This window comes from Tachyglossus aculeatus, chromosome 1 (assembly GCF_015852505.1).
Source record: "Tachyglossus aculeatus isolate mTacAcu1 chromosome 1, mTacAcu1.pri, whole genome shotgun sequence".
In the NCBI taxonomy this organism is placed as follows: Eukaryota; Metazoa; Chordata; class Mammalia; order Monotremata; family Tachyglossidae; genus Tachyglossus; species Tachyglossus aculeatus.
In genome coordinates, this window is record NC_052066.1 from 125,971,128 (window position 1) to 125,983,035 (window position 11,908).

The following is an 11,908-nucleotide window of genomic DNA, read 5'->3' on the forward strand; positions in this document are numbered from 1 at the left end:
TTACTTTGGGGGAAACCACATAATTGTGAAAAAAACAAACAGACATCTTTTTCATCTTGGGTTTCTAAAGGCTTAGTGAGAGGTAGTTTCTGAGATTTCCGAGAAGAATGAAAAATTACGAGAAATGTTTACCCATCATAGTATTCCACCTCCATCAATGACAACTCTTCAAAGGTTTTCCCCTCTACATACCCTTATATTTTTAAGCATGTACCATCTAATATCATTAATGTCTCCTTTTACAACTGTAACCTTCCATCTACTAACTCATTATGGACTGCTATTTTCCAAACCTCTCCGGAATCTCCTGATATTATATACCTCTGGCAAGAAATACCATATTTACTAACTGCATGTGGAGACATGGACCTACTTTCCTCAAATTTCAGTGGGTGTCTTAATTTCTTGTTCTTCCTATTTACATCCTTCATGATTTGGTAGGATTCAGTTATATAGTAGTTCTAAGTGGTGGGCCCTCTCAGTGTCACACCTGGAGAGTTTCCAGGACTCTACCAGTCTCGACTATGGGAGGAAGAGTTGAGCAGAGGTCTGTCCATTCCATTCCATTCCTAGCTTGGCCAGTGGCTAGCAAATGGAAGGCAATCTGCTACAAGTCAAACCTCACCTGTGCTGGGCAGCAGTGGCGTGGGAGAGAGTAGAGGGTGGAGAATCAGGTTTACTGTGCAGAAGGAGGCAATGGTAAACCACTTCCATATTTTTACTAAGAAAACTCTGTGGATACACTACCAGAGTGATTGCTGATGGAGGTGGTGTGTTCTGGGAGAGATGTGCCCATGGCATCGCTATGGATCACAGATGACTCAACAGCATAAGACAAGACTAGTGGAAGCATTAATGCTATTTATTGAATGCTTACAGGGTGCAATCCACTTGAGAAGTATAAAACAAAGAAGCAATTTGTTCTCTGCACCTAAGGAATGAATCATGTCCCCTACCATCCTGCATCTTTTCACACTGAAGCATCTGGCCTGTAAAAGAAGCTTATCCATTCCCTTGATTATCATGGTTGTGCTTCTCTATAAAAATTCTTGAGTTCTGCTATGTCCTTTCAGAAATGTGGCAGGCAGAATTGCTCAAAATATTCCCTGTGAAAGCATTCCATGGTTTTACAAAGTGGCAAACATGTATTTAGTAGTTATCATTTCCCTTCCTGATGGTGTTACTGCTGAATATGGACTAGTGATGTATAGAATACTTAATATTGCTAATGTCTTTCTAGAGTTATCACTAACAGCTTAGAGTTCTAATTAGGATTTTTTTAACGTGTATTACTTATGACTTTGTTCACACAAACTAATATGCCATGTTTTATCCCTTCACTTAGATTTATAAGATTTTCCTGAAATTTATTTCCATCTTCATTCATTCATTCAATCTTATTTATTGAGCACTTACTGTGTGCAGAGCACTGTACTAAGCATTTGGGAAGTACAAGCTGGCAACATCATGGCATTTAACCCCCCAAACTGCCTCATATATCTGCAAACATGGAGACTTCATAAAGCACCATTTTCTTGATCTAGATCAGAGAAGCAGCACGGCCTAGTGGAAAGATCATGAGCCTGAGAGTCAGAGGACCTGGGTTCTAATCCTGGCTCTGCTACTTGCCTGCTGTATACCTTGGGTAAATCACTTAACTTCTCTGCATCTCAGTTTCCTCACCTGAAAATGGGAATGCAATATCTGTTATCTCTCTTGCTTAGACTGTGAACAGGGACTGTGTCAGATCTTATTATCTTGTATCTACTCCAGTGCTTAGTACAATGCTTGGCACATAATGAGCACTTAAAAATACTATCCTTGTTTTAATCATCATCATCATCCTCATCATTGGGAAATAAATGGAAGGTAAACAAAGCTGATCCTAGTACAGATACTTGGTTGTACTATTATTCATATTTTTCCATCCTGAAAAAGATAGGTTATCTTCCCTTTTTTTCTTTTTTTAAGTTTGTTTCATTTCTGCCAGTGATTCCAAACCAATGATTAGTCAGCAGTTTTTTCTGAAGTCTAGTGTGTAGCTTTGTCGAAGACCTGTTGGAAATCTCGATAAATTACGTGTTTTGGCTCTTCTTTATACATATGTGGTTAACATGGTCATCAATAGGATTAACAACAGCAACCACAAGAATAACAGGTTCATTCACAATAATGTGGAATCATGCTCATTTGGTTTTCATGTGTGATCCGCAGATGAAGTTAAGTACCTTATAATACACAACAGCTAACTTCCACCTTAGCTTTATGATTTTCATCTTAATTTCTCATTTTCATCTTTATTTCTAGAACCCCTATAAATCCACCCATCCATACACAAGGCTCACCCTCATCTCTTACATTATATTATCCATTACTTTAAAACCTCAAGCTATCTCCCTCCTACCATTCCTTTCCAATCTCCTTGAATGAGTCGTCTACAAGCACTGCCTCGAATTCCTCAACACCAACTCTCTCCTCGACCCCCTCCAGTCTGGCTTCCTTCCCCTACATTCCACGGAAACTGCCCTCTCAAAGGTCACCAATGACCTCCTGCTTGCCAAATCCAACGGCTCATACTCTGTCCTAATCCTCCTCGACCTCTCAGCTGCCTTCAACACTGTGGACCACCCCCTTCTCCTCAATATGCTATCCAACCTTGGCTCCACAGACTCCATCCTCTCCTGGTTCCCCTCTTATCTCTCCAGTCGTTCATTCTCAGTCTCTTTTGCAGGTTCCTCCTCCCCCTCCCATCCCCTTACTGTGGAGCTTCCTCAAGGTTCGGTTCTTGGTCCCCTTCTGTTCTCGATCTACACTCACTCCCTTGGTGGCTTCATTCACTCCCACGGCTTCAACTATCACCTCTACGCTGATGACACCCAAATCTACATCTCTGCCCCTGCTCTCTCCCCCTCTCTCCAGGCTCGCATCTCCTCCTGCCTTCAGGACATCTCCATCTGGATGTCCGCCCGCCACCTAAAACTCAACATGTCCAAGACTGAACTCCTTGTCTTCCCTCCCAAACCCTGCCCTCTCCCTGACTTTCCCATCTCTGCTGATGGCACTACCATCCTTCCCGTCTCACAGGCCCGCAACCTCGGTGTCATCCTCGACTCCGCTCTCTCGTTCACTCCTAACATCCAAGCCATCACCAAAACCTGCCGGTCTCAGCTCTGCAACATTGCCAAGATCCACCCTTTCCTCTCCTTCCAAACTGCTACCCTGCTCATTCAAGCTCTCATCCTATCCTGTCTGGACTACTGTATCAGCCTCCTCTCCGATTTCCCATCCTCTTGTCTCTCCCCACTTCAATCCGTACTTCACGCCACTGCCCGGATTGTCTTTGTCCAGAAATGCTCTGGGCATGTTACTCCCCTTCTCAAAAATCTCCAGTGGCTACCAATCAACTTACGCATCAGGCAGAAACTCCTCACCCTCGGCTTCAAGGCTGTCCATCACCTTGCCCCCTCCTACCTCACCTCCCTTCTCTCCTTCTACAGCCCAGGCCACACCCTCTGCTCCTCTGCCGCTAATCTCCTCACCGTGCCTTGTTCTCGCCTGTCCCGCCGTCGATCCTCAGCCCATGTCATCCCCCTGGCCTGGAATGTCCTCCTCCCCACATCCGCCAAGCTAGCTCTCTTCCTCCCTTCAAGGCCCTACTGAGAACTCACCTCCTCCAGGAGGCCTTCCCATACTGAGCCCCGCTCCTTCCTCTCCCCCTCCTCCCCCTCTGCATCCCCCCTGCCTTACCTCCTTCCCTGCCCCACAGCACCTGTATATATGTATATGTTTGTACGTATTTATTACTCTATTTATTTATTTATTTTACTTGTACATTTTTATTCTACTTATTTTATTTTGTTAATATGCTTTGTTTTGTTCTCTGTCTCCCCCTTCTACACTGTGAGCCCACTGTTGGGTAGGCACCGTCTCTATATGTTGCCAACTTGTACTTCCCAAGTGCTTAGTACCGTGCTCTGCACACAATAAGTGCTCAATAAATACGATTGATTGATTGATTGATACCCCCTACACATGCAAAATGCACACTACCTAGATTCTACCTTGCTGAAAGACTTAAAAATTGCCTATCAAGGAACTGGTATTTCAAATTTTCATATTTTGTAGAATTTCAATGCACTCAGTCATACCAGAATGTATGCATTTTGGATAGGGAGTGACGACAACAACACATATTTATCTATATATAGCATGATATGCTGTCATAAGAAACAGTCAACAGTAATACAATGCAAATTTTCCTTAATGTGGGGATTGGAAAAATGAAATCATGTTTTACCAAAAAAAAATAATATTGATTGAGCTTCTACTCTGTGCAGAGTACTGAACTATGGGAACAATAGGGTTAGTAGCTGTGACACTTACCCTGTCAGAATTTACATAGTCTATCAGGGGAGTCAGGCACTGAAATAAACCACAGATAGGACGAAGGAGAAAAAGGAGATCTTTAAATGAGAATGGTAGTGTTATCAACAGTTATTGGAAAGGTTGGCGGGGGGAGGATTTGGTAGGGAAGATGACGAGTTCATATTTGGACATATTAGGCTTCATGTGCACATTAATTTCATTCATTCATTCAATCATATTTATTGAGATCTTACTGTGTGCAGAGCACTGTACTAAGTGCTTGGAAAGTACAGTTCGGCAACAGATAGAGACAGTCCCTACCCAACAACAGGCTCACAGTCTAGAAGGGGGAGATAGACAACAAAACAAAAAAAGTAGACAGTGTCAGTACCATCACAATATATAAGTAGAATTATAAACATATACACATAATCGATAAAATGGAGTAAAAAATATGTACAAATATACACAAGTGCTGTGGGGAGGCAAAGTGGGTAGGGCAGAGGGAGGGAGTGAGGGTGGTCAGGAGGGGAAGAGGAGCAGAGGAAATGGGGGGGCTCAGTCTGCGAAGGTCTCCTTGAGGAGGTGAGCTCTCAGTAGGGCTTTGAAGGGAGGAACAGAGCTTGTTTGGCAGGTGTGTGGAGGGAGGGCATTCCAGCCCAGAGATAGGAGATAGGATGTGGGCCAGGGATCGACCACAGGACAGGTGAGAACAAGGCACAGTGAGGAGGTTAGCGGAGTCTGCCAGCTGGGCTGTAGAAGGAGAGAAGGGAGGTGAGGTATGAGGGGGCAAGGTGATGGAGAGCTTTGAAGTCAATAGTGAAGAGTTTTTGCTTCATGCAAAAGTTGAAAGGCAACTACTGCAGATTTTTGAGGGGAGTGACATGCTCTGAGCGTTTCCATAAAGAGATAATCTGGGCAGTAGAGTGAAGTTTATACTGAAGCTGGGAGAGACAGGAAGATGGAAGATCAGAAAGGACGCTGATGCAGTAATCCAGTTGGGATAAGATGAGAGATTGTACCACAAAGTAGGGATTTGGATGGAGAGGAAAGGGCAGATCTTGGCAATGTTGTAGAGGTGAGACCGTCAGGTTTTGGTGATGGATAGGATGTGTGGGGTGAATGAGAGAGCAGAGTCAAGGATAACATCAAGACTGCAGGCTTGTGAGATGGGAAGGATGGCAGTGCCATCCACAGTGATGGGAAAGTCAGGGAGAAGACAGGGTTTGGGAGGGAAGATAAGGAGCACAGCCTTGGACATGTTGAACTTTAGGTGGTGGGCGGACATCCAGGTGGAATTGTGCTGAGGGCAGGAGGAGATACGAGCCTGGAGGAGGGACAGAGAACAGGGGAGGAGATGTAGATTGCATGTCATCTGCATAGAGATGATAGTTGAAGCTGTGGGAGTGAATGAGTTCACCAAGGGATTGGTGATGGAGATAGATGGAGAAGGGATAGAAGGGATAGATGGAGAAAAGAAGGGGACCAAGAACTGACCCTTGAGGAACCCCTACATTTGGGGGATGGGACGGGGATGCCTGCAAAGGAGACTGAGAATGAACAGCCAGAGAGATAAAAGAAAAACCAGGAGAGGATGGAGTCCGTGAAGCCAAGGTTGGGTAATGTGTTGAGGAGAAGGGGATGGTCCACAGTATCAAAGACAGCTGAGAGATTGAGGAGGATTCGGATAGAGTAGGAATATGGGACACCCATGTAGATGTCCTGAAGGCAGAAGGAAATGCAGAACTTCAGGTAAGGAAAAGAATCAGGGCTAGAGAGGTGGAAACCGGAGTTATTTGCATAAAAGTGGTAGTTGGAGTCATGGGAACAAATGAGCTTTTCAAGGAAGTGAGGGTAAATTAAGGGAACTAGGCATACTGTAATTCTACTACTACCTTTTTCTCATGTTTCATATAACACATCTAAACTGTGGAAATTATTGGACTATTCCTTAGGAAGGGACAGAGGATGAACCAAAGGTGACTTTATTCATCCACCAAAATCAGAATCAGTCAGTCAATCATATTTATTGAGCACTTACTGTGTGCAGAGCACTGTACTAAGTATTGGGGGAGTACATGCTACCAAATCTTATGAAATCCTCCTGGGCCACTTAATTCATTATTATTGTTATTATTGTTATTATTGATAGCAAGCACTTACTATCTGCCAATCACTGTTCTAAGCACTGGGGAAGATACAAGGTTATCAGGTTGTCCCACATGGGTCTGACAGTCATAATCCCCATTTTACAGATGAGGTAACTGAAACACAGAGAAGTTAAGTGACTTGTCCAATATCACACAATTGAGAAGCGGTGGAGCCGGGATTAGAACCCACGACCCCTGACTCCCAAGTCCGTGCTCTTTCCACTAAGCTTCAACATTTCTTACTACATATTAAGAGTTGGGGTAGCCACATAATTCTATGTAGCTACATAGCTACATAGTGATGTAGTTCAACACACGCTTGTCCCACATGTAGCTTACAGTCTAAGAGAATGGAACAACAGGCATTGAATCCCCATGTTACAGCTGAGGAAACTGAGGTGCAGAAAAGTCCTCTGAGCCCTAGTCTTTTGCTCATTTAATTAAGCCAAACTGCTTCTCAAAATGAAGTGTCTCAACTTTCAGAAGATTGGGGCAACTAATTCAGGAATCCAAAACCTGACACCTTGGACACCGAATATTTTCCTTATTGACATGTTCAATAACAGAAAGGTACTATACCATCACCTATTTTCATATGAGGGAAATGAGCAAGCAAATTTGCTCTAAACGTTTGAAAAAGGTTGAGAAGCCTTTATCCTTATTTAATAGTGATGACTTGTGCAGCCCATCTATATCACCATACACAGCTGAGATTCACATCATAAAGCAGTTTCCGATCTTAATAATAATGATTAATAATTATGGTATTTGTTAAGCACATTCATTCATTCATTCAATCATATTTACTGAGTGCTTACTGTGTGCAGAGCAGTGTACTAAGCGCTTGGGAAGTACAAGTTGGCAACATTTAGAGATGGTCCCTACCCAACAGTGGGCTCACAGTAGAAGGGGGAGACATAGCACATAGTAAGTGCCAGGCCCTATGCTAAGCGCTGATTTAGCCTGTCGAGTCATTTCCAGCCCATAGAGACACCACGGACACATCTCTCCCAGAAAGCCCTACTCTCCATCTGCAATCGTTCTGGTAAACTCTGTATCCATAGAGTTTTCTTGGTAAAAATGCAGAACTGGTTTACAATTGCGTCCCTCCTTGCAATAAACTTGAGTCTTTGCCCTCAACTCACTCCTAAGCTGCTGCTGCCCTGCATAGGTGAGTTTTGACTTATAGCAGATTGCCTTCCACTTGGTAGCCACTGGCCAAGCTAGGAATGGAGTGGGTAGGCCTCTGTTTGACTCTTCCTCCCATAGCCAAGACTGGTAGAGTACTGGAAGCTCTTCAGGTGCAGCCCGGAGAGAGGAAACGCTGGGGTGGATATAAACATATCAGGTTGGGCACAATCTCTGTCCCAAATAGGGCTCACAGACTCAACCCCCATTTTACAGATGAGATAACTGAGGCACAGAGAAGTTGTGACTTGCCCAAGGTCACCCAGCAGAAAAGTGGTGGAGCCGGGATTAGGTCCCTTGACCTTCTCACTCCCAGGCCTGTGTTCTATCCACTACACCATGCATTTATGTCTGGAAACCTTCGATTATAATTCATTAGCAGATTATCATTTTAGCACTGTGTTGACACTCAATAGAAAGTAAATAAGACACACATACGCCTGTTGACAAATGACTGCAGAACTAAGAAAGACTGTGCGGATATATTAATTTCTTGAGGATAGTCTACAAATGACTATTTCTTCTTTGCCTGTGTGTCTGATAGTGTTCAAATTGATTTTTCAACATGCTGCTATCCTTTCATGGCCTGCTGTGTAATTTGTTTCTAAGAGAGATAAGGACAAAATGGAGCAGATGTGTTGAACACAAATGCACCTAGGGAGTGTTTTCTCAAACAATGATAACCATATGAAAGCTTTCAAAACTCTTTTTTGCTCACATGAGACTGTAGCCATTTGGCACATGTAAATAACAAAATTATCACCCTATCAATTCAGAACCAGATAAAATGGGATATTTACCCGATGTTTACCCAGGTTATCACAGCTATTTCATAAAACATATTTCTTTCTATTACAAATAAGAAGTTGACATTTTTAATTCATAAAAAATTTCCCCATGAAGTCTATATTCATACATTTTGAAGTTACTATTTGGGCGGTACACTGTTAGATTATTATCATTATTATTTATTAGGCTCTTGCTTTGAACCAAACACTGGGAAAAGACATAAAAGATATTATAGTTACCAGTTAGTGCTGAAGACTTTGCTGTTCTGGGAATCTCAGAAGATATCTACAGTCTCATTCCTGATGAGGTTTGTGCAACTAAACCTGCCTTTGCCAAGTCATATAAACCCATCTCTGACCTTCCGTCTCTGGCATTCATGTAACTTGATTACCTTTCTCCTTGCCCCAAGCTCAAAATTAAATTCACCTCTTTCTAAGACCACCCCCTGCCTCATTCTCCACTCTGTACAAATTCTATTAACTGATTTATTTTCCTACAGTGCCACCACTATTGTATTCCACTTGGTGACTTGGTAGTAGTTCTCACCTATTGAAGATACGAATGTCATCATCCAGGGTGGAATGAGGGTAGAGTAATTATCAGAGACAAGGCTTAGAATGTTTTCCCCACCCCTGACTCCTCCTTTGTTCACTTTGTTCACCAAGCCACGGTTTCTTCCAAGACCTGTCCTCTGACTCCATCATCACCTACTATCCCTCAGTACCACTTGATCTCTGCACACCAACTTTGCAGCCTTGGGCAAGAAGACTACCAGGTGTGAAAGGAACTGGGACAGTCCGCAGAATTGGGTGTGCAGGGTGTGAAAGATTAGTATTGCAGTCCCCAAAAAATTCACAAATCCTTCTTGAACAGAACCAGAAGAGGAAGGTCTGAAACTACGGTGGGCAAATATAGAAGGTGCAATTGCGGAGTGTGTAGGATGACTGAGAGAGAAAGTGCAGAAAAGGTAGGAGACTGAAGCTCTGCACTCTCTTGCTCCCCCATCTTTGGTTGTTGGTGTCTGAACTTAGATTCAAGGAACACTGAATAGTAAGACTGATTTTTCTCAGAGATGAGGTTTTCAAGATGACAAATAAACTTTACTGAAACCCCTCTGTGACAACTGCTTATCGATTTTGAGTGTTGATGATTGCTGCTGGAGTATCAATGGCATAACCTCATGACTTAGTGGAAAGAGCCTGGGTTTAGGATTCAGATGTTGTGGATTCTAATCCTGCTTCTGTCACTTGTCAGCTGTGTGACTTTGGGGAAGTCACTTCATTTCTCTGTGCCTCAGTTACCTCATCTGGAAAATGGGGATTAAGACTGTGAGCCCCACGTGGGACAACCTGATTACCTTGTATCTATCCCAGGGCTTAGAACAGTGCTTGGCACATAGTAAGCACTTAACAAATACCATCATTATTATAACCTGCCTAACTTTCTAGCAATTGAGAAGGGATGCTGCAGATCTCTTAGTAGTGGTGGGCAGGGGAAAACACACTCCTTGGCAGACCCTGGACAGAATACCAGCCAGGAGATTTTCCCAACTAATAATGGTGGGTGGCGAGGGTTAAAGGAAGACCTGTTTGCTTCCCCACCCTCTTAACCTACTGGGCTCTGATCTTCTCTTCTGGATTAGAAATCTCTAATAACTGTACCATGCAGGGAATCTTGGGCATCAGAGTGTGTTTACAAACTGGGAGATGCCAGATTGAAACTCCTAATGACTGATCTGGGAGAGAAGTACAGGACTGTCTTGCTACTATTACCTTGTTAATTTTCACTATAATTCTGGCTAAGAGCAGCAGCTTTAATTTTCTGTATATGCTGCCCTTTTCTAGTATATTGTAGTGTGTGTTCTCCACCTTAATCACAAATGAAGAATTATTCACAAAATAGGGATGTAATAAGTGGTTGTTAATTCTCCCCCTCTAGACTGTGAGCTCCCTGTGGGCAGGGAACATGTTTGATATTCTATTGAACTCTCCCAAGTGCTTAGTACTGTGCTTTGCACAAAATAAGCACACAATAAATGATTAACAATAATAATAATATGGATTTGGGATTTCAATGCCTTCCCCAACGACTTAAGGCTCAGGATTGCATACGTCTGCACTAGGTAGGCTTATACGTAGGGAAAAGAAGAAATTGCTCTCTCCCTTCTGTTCTTGGCTATATTCTCAGCAGGCATAGCTCTCTAGGTGGCTTATTTGCCTGCATAGATCTGTGAAGTCCAGCTACAGAAGCCCCAGGAACATGAAGAGAAGAGAGGCTTCTATAAATATAAAATCTATATGTAGATGAGGCTTTCCCTGACTGCCATGTAACTACTAGTTAAATAATAACTACTAAGTGCTTACTATGTACCAGACTCTGTATTAAGCATTGTGGCAGACATAACATAAGCAGATCAGACACAGTCCCTGACCCTCATGAGGCTCATAGTCTAAGGGGAAAGAACAGCAGGTGCTTAATCTTAGTTTAGTCTCAGATGAGGAAAGTGAGGCACAGAAAATTTAAATGACTTGCCCAATGTCATACAGCAAGCAAGTGGTAGAGTGGGTATTAGAATCCAGGTGGTGGTGTGCTTCTAGCTCTATGATCTGTTCACTTGGCCACAGCTTTTTTGAAGCCAGGTAATCTTCCATGCCCTACCAACTCCAAGGATCTCAGGCTATGTAGAGAGCTCTTCAAGAGCATGGCCGGATAAGCGACAGGAATTCAAATTGCATAAGAGACATTTGTTTAAATTATGAATGTGTTCAGGTGTCCTAACAGCTATACCAGTCTGTACTAGAAGGGGTTGAATTATGAACCAACTAGGAGTCCAACTTGGAGATCATGACTGACATCTTCCAGTCATATGATGATACTGGCCTGGTGCCCTCCCTCAAGTAGCTTACCTCACCCCCAGTCCACACACTTCCTTGGTGGAGGAAATTGCTTGCCAGAGACTCCATCCCCGACCTGCACCAAGAGGCCTCTCCCCGCAGGCCCCACCATAGGTGTCAGTTTCTAAGGTAAGGATTTGGAAGGGATGTGAAAGACATAATCCAAAGGAGGGTGGCTGCCTATGAATTAATACCTAAATAATTGAAAATGGTATAAGTGCATAATTTAAGTATTCTTGAATTATCCTCCACACCCATCCTTTCTCCTCACGTGGAAGGATGTTTCTTAGTCACTTATGACCCTCCTCTGGAGCTGATCACCACAGCAGAGAAAGACAACCCAGTGTCCTTGTCTGGAGCTGATCTCTGTAACTGAGGCAGTTAGGGGAAACCACGCAGTGTCTTATTCTAGAACTGACCCACATAGCAGGGGCAATGGACAGAGTGGCAATTCATTCGTTCAATCATATTTATTGAGCATTTACTGTGTGCAGAGCACTGTACTAAGCACTTGGGAAAGTA

The 11,908-nt window shown here is 43.2% G+C and overlaps 1 non-coding gene across 1 annotated transcript; it reads left to right on the top strand.

Annotated features, from left to right (window-relative positions):
- The first annotated feature begins 472 nt into the window (after positions 1–472).
- On the top strand, positions 473–615 carry LOC119933741. Its single transcript, XR_005452619.1, has one exon. It is a non-coding gene; the product is annotated as a small nucleolar RNA SNORA7 (small nucleolar RNA).
- Positions 616–11,908: the final 11,293 nt, after the last annotated feature.